Source organism: Tamandua tetradactyla, chromosome 2, assembly GCF_023851605.1.
Source record: "Tamandua tetradactyla isolate mTamTet1 chromosome 2, mTamTet1.pri, whole genome shotgun sequence".
NCBI classification, from domain to species: Eukaryota; Metazoa; Chordata; class Mammalia; order Pilosa; family Myrmecophagidae; genus Tamandua; species Tamandua tetradactyla.
This window is the reverse complement of record NC_135328.1, coordinates 102,009,513-102,028,556: the sequence shown is the minus strand read 5'-3', so window position 1 is coordinate 102,028,556 and position 19,044 is coordinate 102,009,513. Positions and strand designations below refer to the sequence as shown.

Sequence of the window (19,044 nt, the reverse complement as noted above, 5' to 3'; positions counted from 1 at the left end):
CTTAAGGTTTTATCCAAAAGGGTTTGCAGTTGGAAAATGCAAAGCAAGAAGAGGCAATAAAAGTGATGAACGCAGAGGCGCACAAACTCATTCCTAGTTACGGTATTTGGTCCCTCTGCTCTCCTGAAGGATTCTGACCAACATCACTCAGCCAATACCCCGTTGGGCCCTGGGGATTTAAAAATGAACAGGGTTCTATCGTGAATCTCTGGATCTTAAGGTGTCCAGAATACCAGCTGTGGGGAAGTGGGAATGGCTGGGGATAAAGCCTATTAAGTAATCATGATGTGGGGGGTTATTCAGCAGAGGGTAGAGTCACAGGGCTCAGAGGAAGCTGTGACCTGCCCTGGAGTGTTTCACAGAGGTGGCATTTAATATAGCCTCAGGAGATGAAGAGGACATTGGCAAGTGTGGCAAAGGCAAAAGGAGAGGGGAGCACTGGCATTTCAGTGATAGGGGAGTAGGGAGGCATCTGCAGAGGTAGGGTCTTGAAAGAACAAGGCTGCTGTTTATCACAATTAAAAAGAATGATCCAGTTTCCTTTAGATAGTACTCATGGTATTTATAATTATCTATGGTTTCCAATTCTTCAACCTGGATCCCAAGGAACTCTTCTGATTCCCACCCCCCTACCCCAACCAAAAAAAAAAGTCATTGTGACTATAATCTGATACAAAGTTCGAAGTTAGCCAATCATGGAGGGCCAAAGAAAAGATGCCTATACATACCAATTACACAGACTGATGACCACCTGTGAGGTCGGTATGCTCTTAAGCCCCTTATAACACTGCCATACTTAATTCACTTAAAGACCTCATGGGCTAGGTGCTATTGTTATTCCCATTTTAAAAGGAAGAAACAGAGGCACAGAGAATCTGAATATCTTGTCCTACGTTTTCTGCCTGGATTCTAATCAGGCAGTCTGAAAGGCCTCAACTCTTAGCCAGTGTGTTCTTCTCCTGGACCACTGTAACATGCACCCCCCATGCACCTACCCTGGGACCTTCTCTCCTCACATGGAAAGGGTAGCACAACGGTGAAGGTGTCACCATGTGAAAGGACGACACTGACATGTGGACCCAGATGGGCCTTCGAGGGAGGACTTGCCCAGCTCTGGGGTGCTGTCTGCAGCTTGCCCTTGTTCCAACCCAGCCTTTGGAAGGCCTGGGTCTGGGCAGCCTGGAGGCCAAAGGATGAGTCAGGCATGGAGTCAGAAGTGAATTTCATTAGGATAATGAACAGGAGAAGATCTTCCATGGTGGTGGCTGGCTGTGGAAAATGAAGGTTAGCGCTCTGCAAAGGGGGAGGACAGGGCCCTGCAAGGGGGGAGGGGGGGGCTCTGCAAGGGGGGAGAAGGGGAGCAAGGGCTTATAAGGTCTTAAGACAAGGGTGTGAGAACAGAGTTTTAGCAGGGTCTTGTGACACAGAGGTCTGGAGATTTATCAGCAGTGATCAAGGGAGGGGAGTTTCAATGCCTTGTCTGGGATACCATTTGTAAATTCTTCTCCCCACCCCCACCCGGTGAGGAGGTCTGATGACCTTAAATGTCTGCCCTGGTCATGTAGGCAGCTATGTGCAATGTCCTGCTCTCAGTATGAAGGGGAATCCTGGGCCCTGGATCCCCACAGCTCTCTTAGGGACTGTCTCAGCTGCACCATTGCCTCACTCAAGATCATGTCACTTCCCACTGGGAACACATCCAGTGACTGATGCAGGATGGTATATAAGATCCAGCCAAGTCGAGTAATTTCAAAGGGCCATTTCTAGTTCCAGAGCTTCCCCTGGAGTGAGCTGAGGCTGTTATGGGGTCTACACACAGCTCCCCTTCTTTCTCTTGCCCCATCCTGTTACCTACCCTTACCCTTACCCTGCCCCTCCCCCACAGGTATTATCCCCACAAGCATTCCTTAGAGGACATCCTGCCCACTCTGTCTCAGAGCCTGCTTACCTGGGAACCTTATCTGTGACAACATCAGCGCCACTGAGTGGTCAGTGGACTCTCATTTTGTTCTGTCTCCTAACTCCCTTTCACATTTATTCGTTCTTGTTTTTTTCACATTCCAGATGAATATCTATGAACAAAAGTTTATGTAACTCTCAAAGGTAGGCTGATTTGTCTCATTTCCACATAGATCATGGAAATGAGAACTCTTTAAAACCAAAACCTTCATGAAAATATTTCAAATGAATTTTTAATGGTTACTTTTAACATTTGGGTGGTTGATAGACTTGATTTCAATAGGTTTTTCAGTAAGTTTCTTTATTTCTAGAGTTAGAATAGTAATTATTGAGAAGATTAAATTAGCGTATTCCACCGCCAAGCAAAGGGTACAACACTAAAAAAGATTCAGAAAATGGGCATTTTTATGTAAAGTTGACACTGCACAGGCCACAGAGTGGCATAGCACCTGTTTGTCTTCAGAAGGCAGGTTTCTCATCATTTGGCCTTGGGACCACCCCCTTAGTTTGTCACTTAAAACCATCTGACTTATTTTAAAACTTTCCCTACCTTGGCCGTAAGTGACGTTCAAACTAAGGCCCCAGCACTAGACTGAGTTCCCTTTTTGGAGGTATCTCTCTAAGGCTATAATTAATTTGCTCATGCTTTTTGCACTGTTTCCCAAACTTACATACACACTCTGGTCAACTCTGATTTAGTAGGTTTGGGTGAGATCTGTGAATCTAATTTTTTTTTCCTACAAGAGCCCAAGAGGATTCTTTCCAATCAAGATTTGGAAACACTGGTTCCTTCTACAAAATTCTGAACCCCAACCCTCTATATAGGGAATTCCCCTTCCAGCTGGCTGAATGTGTCAAGATTACAAGACTGAGCTATCTATTAAAAAGGCGGGGGGTGGGGGCGGCAACCCTGAAAGTTGAACAATTCTATTTATACGATATTCACTGAAAGAGTTTCCTAGAGGGAAAACTTCCAATTCCCAAGTAAAGAGAAGATGACGACGGCCGGGAGTTGGAAGCCCTGAAGCTGTCATTAGCTCAGGACTTCGTGGGTCTGACTGATTAAGCCGGGGCTGCGCCCGGGTTTTCCTCAAGGAACGCTAAGGTTTTCCTCGACAAGAGCAGCCCCAGCGAGGGAGCAGCAGTTGGTACAGCGGTCCTTCGGCTTTCAGCGCCACCCCTGCAAGCGGCAGCCACTCCAGAGTGGCGCGTGGGGAGAGGGCGTGAGGAGACGTAGGTATTCTGTCTTGAAAGTGGGTGCTAGAGCTGCTCCAACCTACCTGAGGAGCTACCCCGAATTCGAGCCCAGCCGAAGAATTAAAAACCCAGCGCCCACGGCTGGCCAGGTGTGGGTGGCCGCGGTGCGGTGGTCGGCTGGCCAAGGTTCAGACGGGATGTGTATAGATGCAGGCTCAGGCTCAATCGTGGGGTGACGGGGCGCAGTCAGGTCGGGTGCACACGTCCCGGCGTGGACAGAGGCTTCGCATCGTCAGCGGGGGACGCAGGTTTGGGAACTCGGTCCGCAGGAAGTGCACACGGGCGCTGTTCCCCCGCGCGGCAGCGAGCGGCGCTGGCCTCCCGCGTCCCCAGCTCGCGCCGAGCGGGGGCGGCAGGAGGAGTCCTACGCGGCCACCGCCTCCTCGGGCCACAGGCTCCTCCTCTCCCTTGGCCTCCCTCCCGCCCAGTCCGCGGCTCTCGGCCCAGTAGAGCCGGGTGGCTGGTCTGGCCGGGGAAGGCTGAGCGCGACCCGGGCGAACCGCGGCGCCCTCCGACCAGGGACAAGCACGACCCCCGCGATCCCACTGTGCCGCGGCCTCCTCCCGCATCGTCGCGGGGCCGCTCCGGCTTTAGCAGCCCGGAAGGAGCCCGGAAGGAGAGGAAGGAGCGGAGAAAGCCGAGCGGCTGCTCCGGGAGAGAGCGAGCCGAGGCCCCTGCCCCCGAGGCTTGGTGCTGGCGGAGGCGGAGGCGGAGGGAAGTGCGCGTCACTCTGGGGAGGAGAGTATTTCACCTCCAGGCAGAGGCTGTGACTGCCAATTGCATAAAAGCAGCGGCGGCGGCGGTGGCGCGCGCCGAGGCTCGGGTTCTCCCTGACTATGGAAAGGAGATCCGGTCTCGGAGACGCCAGGAGCTCGGCTCGGTCTGTCCCGACCGCGGTGTAGTCACCTGAGTTAACCGACGTTAAGCGGGGGAAGGGAAGGTAAGAAGCGGAGGGTCACCCGCCTCGCGCCCCGCCTCCCCTGCTGCCAGAGGGGGCCACTGCAAAGGCGTGGGGCGCAGGCTCCGAGCCAGGTCTCCCGCACCTTCCAGGCTCCCGGCGGCCTGGCCGGCCCTGGCGCTGGGCATTTTTGCATGAAATGGAAAATATCCTCCCGCTCCCCGCAGCACCCTCCCCTCCACCCCCCCACCCCCGCGCGCTTCTCCTCTCCCAGTCCTTCTCTGGATTAGGAGTGACCGAGACTCCCCCGGAGTAAGTCTTCTGCCTAAGAAAGGTCCATGGGAACCGCGTCGCGATTTCTTTAGCTCCCCTCTCTACGTTTACGGGGAAGGGAACAATGGACCTTTGAAAGTCGGTGTGAACAGCCTTAAACTCTCTGGAGAGGGCTGGGGTGTGTGTGGGGGATAAACCCCACAGGAAGCCAACTGCGGGGAAAGGCTGATGGAATGTGCGTTGCAGTGGCTCGGTTTCAGTGCGCGCGCGTGTGTGTGTACTCGCTGGGAAGATTTTTGTCTCCTTACTGTTCCCCTGGGTTAATGGGGTGCCCCCTATCCCGTCACGTTCTGTTAGTTTAGGTGAGACTTTAAGATCACGGGCAACTTTCTTTAAAATTGGGGAATGTCTTCAGCGCTCGAACCCACTCCCATATTTTCTCTGTAGAATTAGTTGGTCCTGGCAAAGGAGGAGTCCCGCACGGGAGGACCCCAGAGTGCGGCAGTTAATGCTAGTTACTACTCTTCTAGCAGTAAAACCAGGGTCTTGACTTTTCTGAATGTCCTCTGCGGAGGAGTTGATCTGGGTCACCAGACCTCGCTGTGCAGCGGAAACCACTCACTTAAATTCTCCGCACAGAGTTAGGAAAACAAACTTTGATATATGTCTCCTTTCATCAGCAGTTGGGGTTAAAGATAGAGTGTTTCATAATTTTAAGAATTTTCATTCCGCACGTGTGCCGCCGTCTGCCTTACGTTCACTCCCCTTGTTTCGGCGTGAGGACGTGATACGATGGTGCACCGCGCACAGGTGTAGGGCTTGTACAGGTCTTTTAAATGAGTTCTTCCCTCTACGAAGTGAGAAGAATTTAGAGCAGAGGGCGAGGGAGGCTTGAAACTTCAGGGCAGCCAGCCACACCTGTTAGAAATAACTTTGTAATGAAAAGAAACTCATTTAGAATATTTAGCCTTAAGGTTTTGAAGCTTGCTAGAATGGAACTAGTAATGTTTGTTTGACCCTAGAAGGAAGCTTGCCATTTAAAAAGTTGTTCTGGGCATCGTACTCTGGTTGTGTGTCTTTGATTACCTGTTCAAAGGGTTCTTTTAAGTTTGCATTTATGGACAAAGTAAAAGTATGTGCTTGTAGGTGCTCCCTCTTCTTAGTACACGTCTGGCAGAACCTATGGTGCTTTATCTGTTTACACTGAAATCACTTTCCTCCTGCAGCTCTCTGTCTGCCTGAACTAGAGGGTCAGTGTGTGTGTGTGTGTGTGTGTAACTGGCATCTGTCTTTTGGCTTTCAATTCAGGCCACCTGGCGTAGATATGTCTCTGGTTCTGTTTTATCTTCTGATTGTGTGTTTTCAGGATCAGAAAACTAAGGTTAGAAGTGAATTCTGAGTCATCACTTGTCCTACATTTTATCAACCTGTGAATGCGAGAATTAGCCTAAGACTGGCTAACCTTGAGGTTGGACTGAGCAGTAGAATCAGCAGATTTTTACATAGTGCTTGTTTAGATTTCCTTTGTCACAGCTAATCGTTTGAATAGTCTCCTTTCTTGGTGTAGCCTGAAACCCTTGACTTTTCCGAAGTTTCAGATTTCACAACAGGAAACCGTAATGGGACAACACCTCATTCAAATTCCAGTAGCCCTAATCAAGACTGTTCTGAAACAGCTACCTTGTTAATGAAGAGGAAGCAAAGCAAGGGAGGAATGCAGTTATGTGGGCCCTTTCTGAAGTTGAAAGGGTACTAGCTCTGTGCCTGTGGGCAAGTTTCTGAAATTGAGAGAGATGAATCACATTTCAGAGAAAGAAAACTTAATCACTATCAAATTCACAATTTCAGACCCTTTGGGTGTTGTATGTAAAATGTGTACATTGTAGAGTGTCCTAAAATATTTATGTGTATTGCTTCCTCCATTCCCCATACCTACTATCTGTTCAACTAACAATTATTAATCACCTATTGTGTGCCTCACCCCATGGAAGCAATCTCAGCACCCTTTGTGCATTGTTCATGGTGGCTGGAGAAGGGGTTGGTTACAGCTGGGGAAAACACTGGGAGAAACCTACCTTGCATGCTGGTTTCTATCTATAAAGAATAATAAGACACCATCTCTGCCATTGGTGATTTCAGTCCAGCCAGGGAGACAAGGAAATTTAGTAATTAAAAGTGTTTGAGAGACTTGTGCACAAGATGCTTTGAGAACGCAGAGGCTGACCAGAAAGGGGGGAGGGATCAATTTTGTGAAAAGTAGCATTTATTGAATCAGACAAAATAGTAGAGACTAAAAACTGGTATCAGCAGTGCCACTTTGAAATATTTAAAACAAGGCTCAGACAGTTACTGGCTGCTACTAGGCAAGTCCGCAAATCCTCTAAGAGTGTTTTTTCATCTGAATTTTACAATACGTGTATGGGATTTTTTGAGGGTTTTATTTGATTAAATTTGCTGTGCATATGATAAGGTACTATATAAACTAGTGCTGTTTGGTATCATAAGATACTTTCAAAATATTTTATTTTAAAGCTATTAATAGTTAGATATGAATTACAGCTTAACCTAACTGGTCTCAGCCACGGAGTCCTATTTTAACTTCCCGTTTCCAGAGCGTTCTAAATTCCATCCTGATGAAAAAGAAGTGTGCAGTCTTCAGACTTTAAGTTAGCTATTGTCATCTGGCTTGCCTCACTTGTCCAGACCCTGCCCGTCCCGGCTACTGGGAATCTTTTAATTTTGTTTGGGTTATTTAGGAGAATAGAAGAAATACTGTCTATTACAGTATATTAAGCACAAGGGGACTGTCTGGATTTGAACAATAAATTTTGTACTTGTCTTTCTGCCTTCCAAATCAGGCTAACTCTCCTGCTTTTCTCCATCCCTACAAGATGACTATGGAAAAGGAAAAAAAGAAAGCTGTGTATTTGCATTTTGAGACCACGAAACTCTTTTCTTCATTGGTAAAGAAGGGTAATTTTCAACTACAATGTTAAAGAAATGCTATTCTGTTAATAGCACCTGCTATTTAGGTGAATAACTGCTATTTAGGTGAAACTTGAGATTGGTAAACAATACTTGCTTTAATTTTCCATTCGAAATGGGCTTTAAGCTCATCTGACATTTTAACAAATTGCATTTAACAGAAAATCCAAACTCAGATATTTAAAACTACCCAGTTAAATGCTACTTTTTGGGGGGCAGGGTGTATTAATGTAAATCAGATTTCATGACAGTGCTACAGAGGCTGAATCTTAGCATGTAGTTAGAAGGGACTTTAAAAATAATAGTAAAATGAGGAAGTTGAGACCCTGAGAGGCTAACTAATTAGATAAGGTCATATAAGGTCATATAGTAAATTAGTGACTGAGCAGGGACAAGAATCCCTTTGTCCCTATTTCCAGTTAGCATTCCCTGCCCCCATCCCAGTGTACATTAATTTGTTTCTGTTTGGCTACCTTAGCAATTTAGTAATTGTAAAATGTTATAGTGATCACATAATTTGTATTTAAGCTTAGAAACCCATTCGTCCAAGTTTAAGACAGATACTTTTTCTTCTTTTTCATTACACAGCACTTAACATATATATTGTGGGGTGATGCTTCTTTTTTCTAGCAAATAAGGAACTAACTATGAAGATAATGTCAGCTTTACTTGCATTTTCTATAAATGATATGCAGATTTAAAATGTAGAGGTATGCATTTTTTTTTTTTTAAAGGGGCAAGTGTCTGGAAACATTTTTCAGGTGTGTGTTGTTAAACCATAGGATAAAAGTTGACTAGAATTATGTTTGCATGTTCTTTTGTTTTCCCCTGTACTTGCTTTGTGAAGCCTTTAATGTGGGTTGTCAGGAACAGTGCTCAGCAAATATTTTACTGCATTCCTCGCGTGTGCAAGGCACTGGGCTGGTTGCTGTGAGCAATACAAAGATAAATAACGCATGGGTTTTTATTAAAGTGTCTTTTGAAAGCAGAGCAGTCGAGGAAGCTGTGTATGTCTCAAAACACAGAAATACTGTCTCTTACCAAATCAGCCCTTTAATCTATGAGACAAATCTGCTTTGAAATTACTATTATTAGACTAACCTTGTAACCAAATTTCTGACAAGACATTTTCATGACATGGTGAGGAATGATGAAACTTTACCTTCGTTGTATCAGGGCTCCTCCGTAGTTTGGACAATAAGTTTGCATAGGAGAGATTGTGGGAGTCCTAGTTTAATATATTAAAATAAGGCTTTCACGCTGTACTGGAAGTATAGTGGGACATTGTTGCTTTAAAAGAGTTGCTGTTTAAGACTTTGAAAAGAACTGTCCTCATTGACTCTGAGTATTTTAAAAGTATCTTAAAACACATCCTCCACTGAGTAGATGTCCTGGTCAGGTCTGGTTACTAAGTCTCTCATTAAGAATGAAATTGTTGGGCAGGCCACAGTGGTTCAGCAGGCAAGAACACTTGCCTGCCATGCCAGAGGACCCGGGTTCGATTCCTGGTGCCTGCCCATGTATGAAAAAAAAAAAGAATGAAATTGTTATTGATTTGGGGCCTCTTCCCTAGTTATTGGTTGGCCCCTCTGAAATGGCCCGCTTTCTGTTGTTGTAATGGCCTCTGGTAAATGGTGACTCACTTCCCTGAAAAATGAATAGTTTTTCACATACAGTGAGGCTGGAAAATATCTTAGGGTTTGGAAAAGTTAGGTTAGCACAAGGACAAATGCCTGATTTCTGTTTCAGAAGAAATGAGAAAAATGAGTCATTGTTTTTAGATACCACCAGCATCACTGCCATAAAATATACGGTATATGAGGATTTAAAATGTATTTCATTAATGAAAAACATGTGGCTTTAACTGCTCAGTAGGTGCTTACTGATAGCCATTCTTCAGCCATCCTGTGGCATACTCAATCAGAAATGAAGTGTTAGGAATGTTGGGAAGCTTGGCATTTGATAGGGTGGGTATGAAGCTTTATCTCAGAAGGCCGAACGAGGGAAGAATAGTTCCTTTTGCATGGTTTATGACATCTTCTGATGCATGGTTTATGACATCTTCGGATTAATGACAATTGCTGCTTTTTCAAGTGTCTACTCTAATCTAGATACTACCTGTCCTTCCCCTATGACAACGCTTCACAAGGCATGGCCAGTAATAACTAAGTTTTCCCAGCTGCCTGGCTACCATGCTGTCTGAGTTTGACTTTAAGCTTGTTTGTTCCATGTTTGTGCTTGTGGTACCTAAGCTCATCACACAGCTCCTGCTGCTAGCTGCGTTCTATTCCTTTTCTGTTCTACTAAATCCAGCCACCTCCACATTGCTGAGTAATTGACTTGTTCATTGGAGGTCTTATCTTTTGGCTTTCTGGGACTTTGAGTCTTGCTGAACATTGAGGGAACTCTTGAGGAGGAGATGTGACATGGCCCATTGGTTTGCCAATGGTCTCACATTCCCAAGAGGATGGGACATATAACTATTCTGTATTTTGGCCAGGACCTCATCACAGGTGACACCCTGCCTGCCAAAGAACACAAAAGACTTCTTGATTCTTTCTGTCCTCCGTATTGGTCAATTGTAGACAGCATGTTGTCATTTCAGTAGCAGAGTTCAGTGGTAGGTTTTAGTTTCCAACACAAGATTTTAGTTTATACCCATAAAGAAAGGAAGCTGTCAGTACTGTTTTGCCAGGGCTTTCAGAAAATTCCCACTCTATTCCATTCATAGGGAATGGAATTACCTCTTCAGACGCACCAGTCCACTTCCTTTGTACAGCCATAATTTGTAAATACTTGTTTACCTGTGTTAGTCCCCCTTTCCTACCCCCAGGTTTGGGCCTTGAGCTGCTGGAAAGTAGGGACCAAGTGTACTTTTGTTTTGTTTTTTTTTACATTGCTGAGTCTCCACTGCTAGGCACAGCCCCTGCCCTAGAAGAGGCACTCGGTACTGAACCTGCTTCCTGTCTGGCAAGGCTTACTTCCAGTGGTTGAAGTGGTGTTCAAAATGGGCTATGCATTGTAGTTAAAAGCGTTAAGTACACTTGGATTCTGCTTCTGCACCTGCCACTAACAGAATCTTTGTTTTGAGGCGTAATTGAATAGCCCAGGATTGCTTCAGTCTGGGTCTCTCATTCATCTAGAGTATTCTAGTTTGAAATGCTTGTCAAAACATGCTCCTTACATATTTCCTAAGTTCATTGCAATTTGATGTCTGTATATTATTAGGTCCTGAACTTTTGATGCATCTCTGCTTGTTATCAGGCATATTTCTGCTGTCCACCCCCCACCCCCCCAACAGTCCACCAACATAACTTTCTTGGGCCTTTCTCCTGAGAAGCCTTTTAAAGCTTTGTCCCTGACACTGATGAGAATGCAGTCCAGCAGCTCTGGCCTTTGCTCCAACCTTAATTAAATCAGCCTCCCTCCGGTCAGACTCTGGCTTTGATTCTTTCTCTCAAAGGCCAGCTGCAAAGCTGATGGCACGTCTGGCCTGCCATTGTGCCTCTGCGCAGCCTGGGTCACCGGCTGCCGATTGGGAGCCTCCCTTGTGTCTTCCAAACCCTGTGGTTGCTGGAGAACAAGGGCAGTGGGGGATGGTCTGAGGAGCATTGGGAGGGAGGGGAGACAAGGAGAAAAGGAGGAACAGCTTTTCTGTAGAAATCATTCTGAAAGGAGGAAAGGAATCCGAGGAATAATAATGGGGAAAAAAAGGAAACAGGAGTGAACAGCAGAGAAGAACTGGTACTCTCCCTCTTCCTCTTCAGTTTCTAGGTTGAAGAGCAGTTTTGTTTATCCTTTCGTTCTTTGCTTCCATGCAAGGCCTGTGTATTTGGCTCTTTTTAATTTTCATATGGGGGGGGGCACTGGGTCTAAGATGTTCTTTACTGTGATGCCCCCTCCCCACTTGGTAGACCTGCATAATCCCCCTTATTCTCTTTTTGACCATGATGATGTTCTTTAACCTTTTTGCCATGGCAGCCACCTTGACTTTGGGGTCAAGCATTGCTTCTCATGCATGTATTTGTAGCAGAGTTGAAGAATGCCAGGATTAATTAGTACACCTGGTAGAAAAAATCAGACATTTGTCTGCTGGACCTTGCATAAATGACAGGAATATAAGAGTAAATTAAAAATGTTTCTTAAAGTCACTTGCTTCAACTTTAAAGTAGGAAAGTGTTCATTTGGTTTACTTTTGACATTAGACATTATTAACAGAGATTTTTTAGGGAGGGTATCCATAATTTTAATGGGAGATTCCAATATAATTTGCCAAGGTTATATCCCCCTTAGTGAAATTGTAGCTGATTTGCTCCTCTGCATTGCTTAAAAACAGATTCATAAAGCATTTATTGTGTTGTTGTTTTCAAGGTAGTATTTTAGTTAATTTTGTTTTCCAGGGCCTTGCTAGTTCCTAAATAGTATTATCTCATTGTTTTCTGGCAAAGAGAGTAAAGCTTAACTGGAAAGCGAATTTCTAAGCAGAAAAAACAAATGTCTTCTACTTATAAATAACATTTATTCCAATTCAAATAATGAATTTTAGCCCTTTTAGGACTATATATTTGAACTGTCCCTTATCCTTTCTCTGTATTGTATTTTAATTTTAGTTGGTATGTTTTGGGGTAGTTATTTCCTTTTGAGGAGAAAATTATGTGAACAATACAATTTAACCTAGAAATCTAGTGTATAATGGTGTTCATTCAAAATATCAGCTTAATTTGTGGATGTCGTTCATTGTTGGTGTCTAAATTTGTTACTAGGCAAGGATCGTGCATTCTATTGCCTGACATGCACAGTAACCAATTCCTGAGACACTGGGATTTCAAAGTGAGAAAAATTTTATTACTAGGTTCACAGTAGAAGAGCAGATGGCCTATTGTCCCAAAATCTGTCTCCCTGAACTGCAGTAATTCTGGTAGTGTTGTTAGAGAAAAAGATAGGCAGGGTTTAGAATAATGAGCACAGTGGTCCCAGATGATGTAATTAGAGATGATCTGATTTTTGAGCCTGTGCAGATTGATTACTATAGGTTACTTGTAGGGCAAAATCTAAGCTACTGCGCATGTCAGGTGGGCCACCTGGGTTACATCCAGAGTGACTAGATAACTTTGTACTTGGGCTGGGCTAGTTCCGGGTGGACTCAAGATCCTTCATTAATAAACATTAGGGGCTGTCTTTCTTGATTACTGGACTCTAAAGTTGAAAAAGTAGGTACAAAGGAAGGTTAGTCCCAAGGTTTTTACAGTCACTGGGGCAGAAAATAAGGGCTATGTAATCATTATCAGAGATCAAGGCAGCTGCATTACAATTTATACATTTCAGGTATTTCCCTCTGTCTATTCCAATATATCAGAAAGCCAAAAGGAATATCTACATAATAATTCAGCAGTCAACTTCATCCATTAAATCCTGATTTCTCAGTTACATATTGACAAAATAGCTAAAGAAGGGAGAGGAGTATAATTAAAATTTCTCTGTCCCTTACCATCTCACTTTATAGGAAGAGATTCATAATTAAGGGTTGGTGCATTCCTTTTCTACCTCTAAACCTTGGCCTTGATTTTGATCAACTTAGTAAAATGAAAGTGAGCCACGAACATTATACATAAACTAACTGTGCAAAGTTTCATATTTCTGGAAAATGTGCTAGACAATTGCACGTGATTGTGACTCACTGATTTTTAGAGTTGAAGGAAGGACAAAGGGCTATGACCAAGTGCAAGGTTATAATGGAGAAGGCGCCTTGTGCAGCAGAATGAAAGCCCTGTCTCGCTTAGAAGTCTCACTGTTTGGGAATATGTTTACACAAAATGAAGCAGATCTCCGAGTGAAAGTGGACTTAATTTTTCAACCATCTATCAGTTTTCTTCTATATGATTAGATGTATAGACCTAGTGTTTATGCTGAATCCTTTACGGTTGTTATTAGAATAATGTAATTATCCTATATGTTCTAGGGATAGAATATATAATAAAAATATAGAATATAGAATAAAATATACTCTTTTAAATGTATGTGCGTATATAAAAGGATGTGCCTCCCCAGAAATTCTCTTCATTCAGCCTTTGTTTCTGGAAATCTTTAAATACATGAACTGTCTTCATGAGTCTGTTGATCGCAGTTAAATTTTTATTTGACAGTTGGGGAAATTGAAGAGCCTGTTTAACTTTGCTCAGTTTATTTCTTACTGAGCAGTGTTGTATGATTTGAGGTACTGAACTTACTACTTATCAACTGTAGACACAATCTAAGTCTCAAGCAAAACAAAAACACCCTACCCCCCAAAAAAACCTTCTGATAAAAGATCTTGATTCTATTCTGTGTAGAAGGTTGGAGTATGGAGCCATGAATTGAAGCTTCAAGGCAGTTCAGAGCTGGTTAAAGATTTTATTAGGTCAGAAATTACCAATAATTTTGGAAAAATCTGTTACTTGTTTTCATAATAATTCACGAACACTCCTCTCTCCTGGAGTGCTTTACTTTTTGCTATGACTGTGCATACCGGTCAGTGAATTGTAAAGATCTTCCAAGACCTTAATAAAAGGAAAAGCTTCCTTAGCTAAATTTTGGCAAGTTGTACTGATACTCTTGGAAAGCAGAGAATGTAACTTGTAGAATTGAGCCTTAGGTTGGGTTCTGTTTCAAGAATTATGGTCCTTGATCAAAAAAGAATAAACTTGCTTAGATCACACCAGCTTCTTGGCTGTTCCTACAGGCCTGAATTTTCCATTCAAAAATAAGTTCTCGTAAAAAGTATATGCAGGATTTAAAAGAGCTTAAATGAGTCAAAAGTATTGCGTTTTTTACGAGGTGTTAAATAAGATGGGGCCAATGTGCAAGGCACAGCACTGCATCGTGGGTCCGTTTGCATTGGTGGACAGGCTGGACGATTTGGGGGAACTGAGGGTATAGGGGAGGTGTCCTCAGTCACCATAAGCATGTGTGGTGGTAAAGTTGTCTTGTGTATTAGCATTACAGCAGTAGAAGGAACATTAAAACTCAGCTATTCTAGTGCCCTTTTAAAGAGCTCCTAATTTTGAATGACTGTTGCTACCTTTGTATTGAGAAGACTTTCCCTTTGATCACAGCATTGACAGGCTGTCAGCATAACAATAGAAAGTGGAGTGTAATGTTTCCCCTTTTTTCTCTGCGCCTACTGCGTTTTCACAGTGTGTTGTTAAAACTGTTACAAAATATTGTGAAAGTTTGCACTCGTATATGTAGTTGGCTGCTCCTAGTCTTTCTGGATTCCTACTTGCAGTTGTTAATACTACTACTTTAAGTCACCCACATGATTTCATACTAGGATTGTATTTTGTAAAAGTTGAATTTTTTGCTTGAAGTACTAAATGTTCTCAATTTCTCTCAAACCAGGGAAACCAAAATAGATCAGGTAAGTTTCTCAGAGCTTCAAGAATGTTGAAGAAAGGCTAAACAGGAAATACTAATTTGTGCGTGTGCGTGCGTGCGTGTGTGTGATAGAGAGAGGACTACTGTGATCCGCTAACAAGCAATTATTACTCTTTTTTAACTTTTTAAATCGTGTAATATAAAATATATACAAAGCAAAGCAAGAAAAAAGCAATCGTTTTCAAAACACTCTTCAACAAATAGTGAAAAGACAGATCCCAGAGTCTGTGGGGCTACCGTACCATCATCTCAGATTTTCCCTTCTAGCTGCTTCAGAACATTGGAGGCTAGAAGGAATATATATATTTTATCAACACTTTATTTTCTTTTTTTGCTGACAAGTACTTGTTTTGAGTGCTTACTCTGTGAAAGTTCCTATAAGAATTCTGGAATGAATAATACGTTGTCCCTGGTCTTGAGAAGTTGTAGTCTGCTATGGGAGATGGGTGCATATATGAAGTAACTGAAACATAAGGCAGAAAGCAAGATGATCCTATGAGCTTTAAGTGTTTTAACTCTTAAGAGTTTTAAGAGTACGGGGAAGAACCGAAAAATAATTTCTTGTAGAACCCTGAGAATGTGTCATTGAGGAGCTCAATGTTTGAAACTTTGGAAATATCTGTTTTCTTAAGCTCATTCTTGTCTCTTTGATACTGGACAAAGGTGGTGGATTCTTTTGCCTCATGTGCTCAGATGAACAATTCTTGGGACACTGTGGTTTCAAAGAGAGAAAAAGTTTGTTACTAGGCTTGTAGCAGGAGATCAGATGGCCTATTGGCCCCAAGTCTGTCTCCCTAAACTGTAATAATTCTGATAGTTTTATAGAATTAAAAGATGGGGCAGGTTTTAGGATAATGAGCACAGTGGCTCTATGTGAAGTAATTAGAGGGGCTGTAATTATCGCACATGTGCAGAATGATTACATGCTTAGTCACAGAACATATGTAAGAAAGTGGCAGTGTTAATATGATGATGGGTGTGATTTTTAGCATTATAATGTATAGGTGACTTATAGGTTAAAGTCTAAGCTCATGTCAGGTGGCCCATTTTGGTTAGATCCAGTCTCAGTTATCAAGATGACTTTGGACTTGGGGTGGGTAAGTTCTGGGCTGACCGAAGGCTCTTCAGTAATAAACATTAGGGGCTGTCTAACTGATTACAAGACTCTGAAGTTGAAAAACTGGATAAATGGTTACAAATGAAGGTTAGTCTTAAAGCTTTCATAATCGCAAGGGCACAAGATAAAGGTTATACAATTATTACCAGAGATCAAGGCAGCTGAATTAAAATTTAGAGATTTCAGGTATTTCCCTCTATCTACTCCAATATACCAGAAAGCAAAAAGTAATATCTGTATAATGATTCAGTAATCAAAATCATCCCTTCAATCCTAATCTTTCAGTTCCACCTTTTTGTAAAGTTAAAAAAAAGGATGACCTCCTTTAGTTTTATTGAAATTTCAAAGTAAATTACCTTCTGTGATTAGATATGTTATTATAAATAAATTGAATGCTCTTACTAACTGTATAAGCCCCTTCTCTTTGAGAACCTGTTTGAGGTAATACACATTTTTTTCCCCCAGGAAAAGAATTTTCTTTAAAATAGCAGTGAGTTTTTCAAGTGTCTTCTTTTTGTGGAAACAACTGAAAATTAAACAGACGTACTATGTTTTGTGTACTTACCCTTTTTCAATATTTGTACTTTCATCTTTTGGATGTGGTGTCTTTGTATTCTTAGTCATTTCTTTAACTATCTACTTTAATAATTGCCTCAATTACTTGTGAAAAATTTTAATGCCATTATTTGTTTATTTAATAAATAACCAAGGCTTTTGGGCTCCCATTCCTTATCATTCAGTAAATACTCACAAAACAGTTCCCTGAAGTAATATCCAAACAGCTGATATTGTACTTCAAAAACTTTGTGGAGTGTATTTCTTTCTTTCCTTTTTCTTTCTTTCTTTCTTTCTTTTTTTTTTTTCTAACATTTCTTATTGTGAAATATACCATATATACAAAAACAATAAATTTCAAAGTACATTGTGTGACAAGTATTTACAAAACAGATTTCAGAGTTTGGTTACAGTTCCACAATTTTTGTTTTTTCCTTCTAGTTGCTCCAAGACCCTGGAAATTCAAAGAAATATCAATGTAATGATGCATCAGTCGTACTCATTTGTTAAATCCTACCTTCTCTGTTATAACTCCTCCTTCTCCTTTTATCTTTCTCCCGATCTTTAAGGTTATTTGGCCTATGCCTAGTCTAACTTTCATGCTGAAAAGGGTGTGGATAGTGTGGAATCGGGAGATGTAACTAGTTGATGTTCTTGAAGAGGCTGGCCCCTCTGCGTTTCAGGACTTATCTGGCCTAGAAACATATCTGGAGATTGTAGGTTCTAGATAGTATTCTCAGTGTGTGAAACTTTTGAAGCATCTCACATAGAACTCAAGGTGTTCTTTTGGGTTGACAGGAATGGTTTTGGTTGGGATTTGGCAAACCATCATAATTAGCAATGTCTAGCCGAGGCTAGGTAAGAGTAGCACTCCAGAATAGCCTCTTGACTCTATTTGAACTCTCTCAGCCACCAATGCTTTAATTCTTTTCCCCCTTTTAGTCAGGAAGGCTTAGTTTCTCAACTACAGAAATAAGCTTCGCAAGAGCAAGCCTCAAGATCAAGGGCTTGGCCTGTTGATTTGGGAGTCCTTAATGTTTGAGACAGTAGCAGGATTTTCCCTAGTGGTAAAGCTTAATAGTTCCATATTTTTCTCCTGTCCTTGAAGGAACTTTGCCAATACTTTTTAATTATCTGCTCAATATAGTCTGGGGATATATCCAGGTATCGCATTAAGCTATACAGAATTACAAGTCCTCTGTTTCCATTCTGAGTTCCATGAGTTTGAATTGTTTAAATGAGTTATCCAGACGAGTTATGTGCTACAGAAAATTTAAGTCTGGACAAAATAAACCTCTCTTTTTTTGGTCTCATAGAGTAGGTGAAGATCTAAAATACAGGCAATATCACTCTTATATTCTTAATTTCCTTACTTCAGACCTGATTGGCTTCATTTTTATCTCTAATTGAAGCCTGATCTCTTTTTAGGTTTCTTTAGCAGTTGTTATATGTAGCAATACTGATTTTCAGAGCTGTAGAACTCCAGCTCTTATCTTAGGTGTCACACAGGTAGCCAAAGTTCCAGGGAGATACCAGGTTATATGTATATAGCGCAGCAGCTCAAAATCTAGAAATAGCATTTACAGCACTGGACTAAATGTGTCTGCTATAAGAGCTTACCATCTAGGCTCTAATTTTCTTATAAGTATTTTCTAAAAGAGACCATACAATATTTGTTCTTTTTGGTTGCATACCTCACGACTTGGTTACTTTCTGTAGCCACACAATATTCTGTCATATGTATACACCACAGCTGGCCATTCTACTTCTCAGTCAGTGTATCCTTCAGCCACCTTGTGGAGTGCATTTCTAAGTTCATTATGAATGACTTGAGCTAGCCCTATTTTGGTTTATCTGTATTATTTTAGGAGGTTGTGATAGCCCCTACAACTCTATCATAAAATATGGATGTACTCATTCTATATAATACGTGCTTTCTACTAGAAACTTTAAAAAATGACATGTAATATGAACAGGTAAAAAGGGTACTAATAAAAACACTGGTCTGTAGTAAAATTTGTAAAATAATACCTAAAGCTCACCTTGAAGCTCTGAAACTCTTCGTCCTCTTTCCTCTGTTGGGTCTGTCCTTCGTTCTCAAGAATCTAAACTCATGCTAATGCCACAAATACTGCCATGGTTCCTATCTGCTAAAAGAAATACTATATGACAAATAGCATTAAGTCGACAGTGGGTCGACTTAAGCAATGGGAAGCCTATGGTTTTGAGGCTAGAAGTCCAAATCGAGGTGTCAGCTAGACGGTCCTTTGACCTGGAAGACTGGTTTTCTACCGCTGACTGCTGCTGATCCTTGAATTCTTTTCGTTTCCATCATGTGGAAATGCATATGGCAGTGCTTCTCCATTCTTAGGGTTCTGCAGACTTCCAGTTTTTGTCTCTCTTACTATTACTGAGTTTATTCTGTTTATAAAGGGCTCCAGTTATCCAGAGTATGGCCCAATCTGATTCAGTTGGCCACACCTTAACTGAAATGACAACTTCAAAAAGCCCTCTTTCAGATGGGCTCACACCACGGGAATGAATTAGGATTAAGAACATGTTTTTTCTGGGGTGTATAATTCAACCT

The 19,044-nt window shown here is 42.1% G+C and overlaps 1 protein-coding gene across 1 annotated transcript in view; it reads left to right on the top strand.

Moving 5' to 3' along the window:
• Positions 1–3,666: 3,666 nt before the first annotated feature.
• The window catches only part of CEMIP2 (cell migration inducing hyaluronidase 2), an 86,689-nt gene continuing 71,311 nt past the window's right edge, over positions 3,667–19,044 (top strand). Inside the window, exon 1 of the mRNA XM_077148419.1 lies at positions 3,667–4,156. The gene's annotated coding sequence lies outside the window, so the exon portion shown is untranslated. The remainder of the gene's footprint in view (positions 4,157–19,044) is intronic.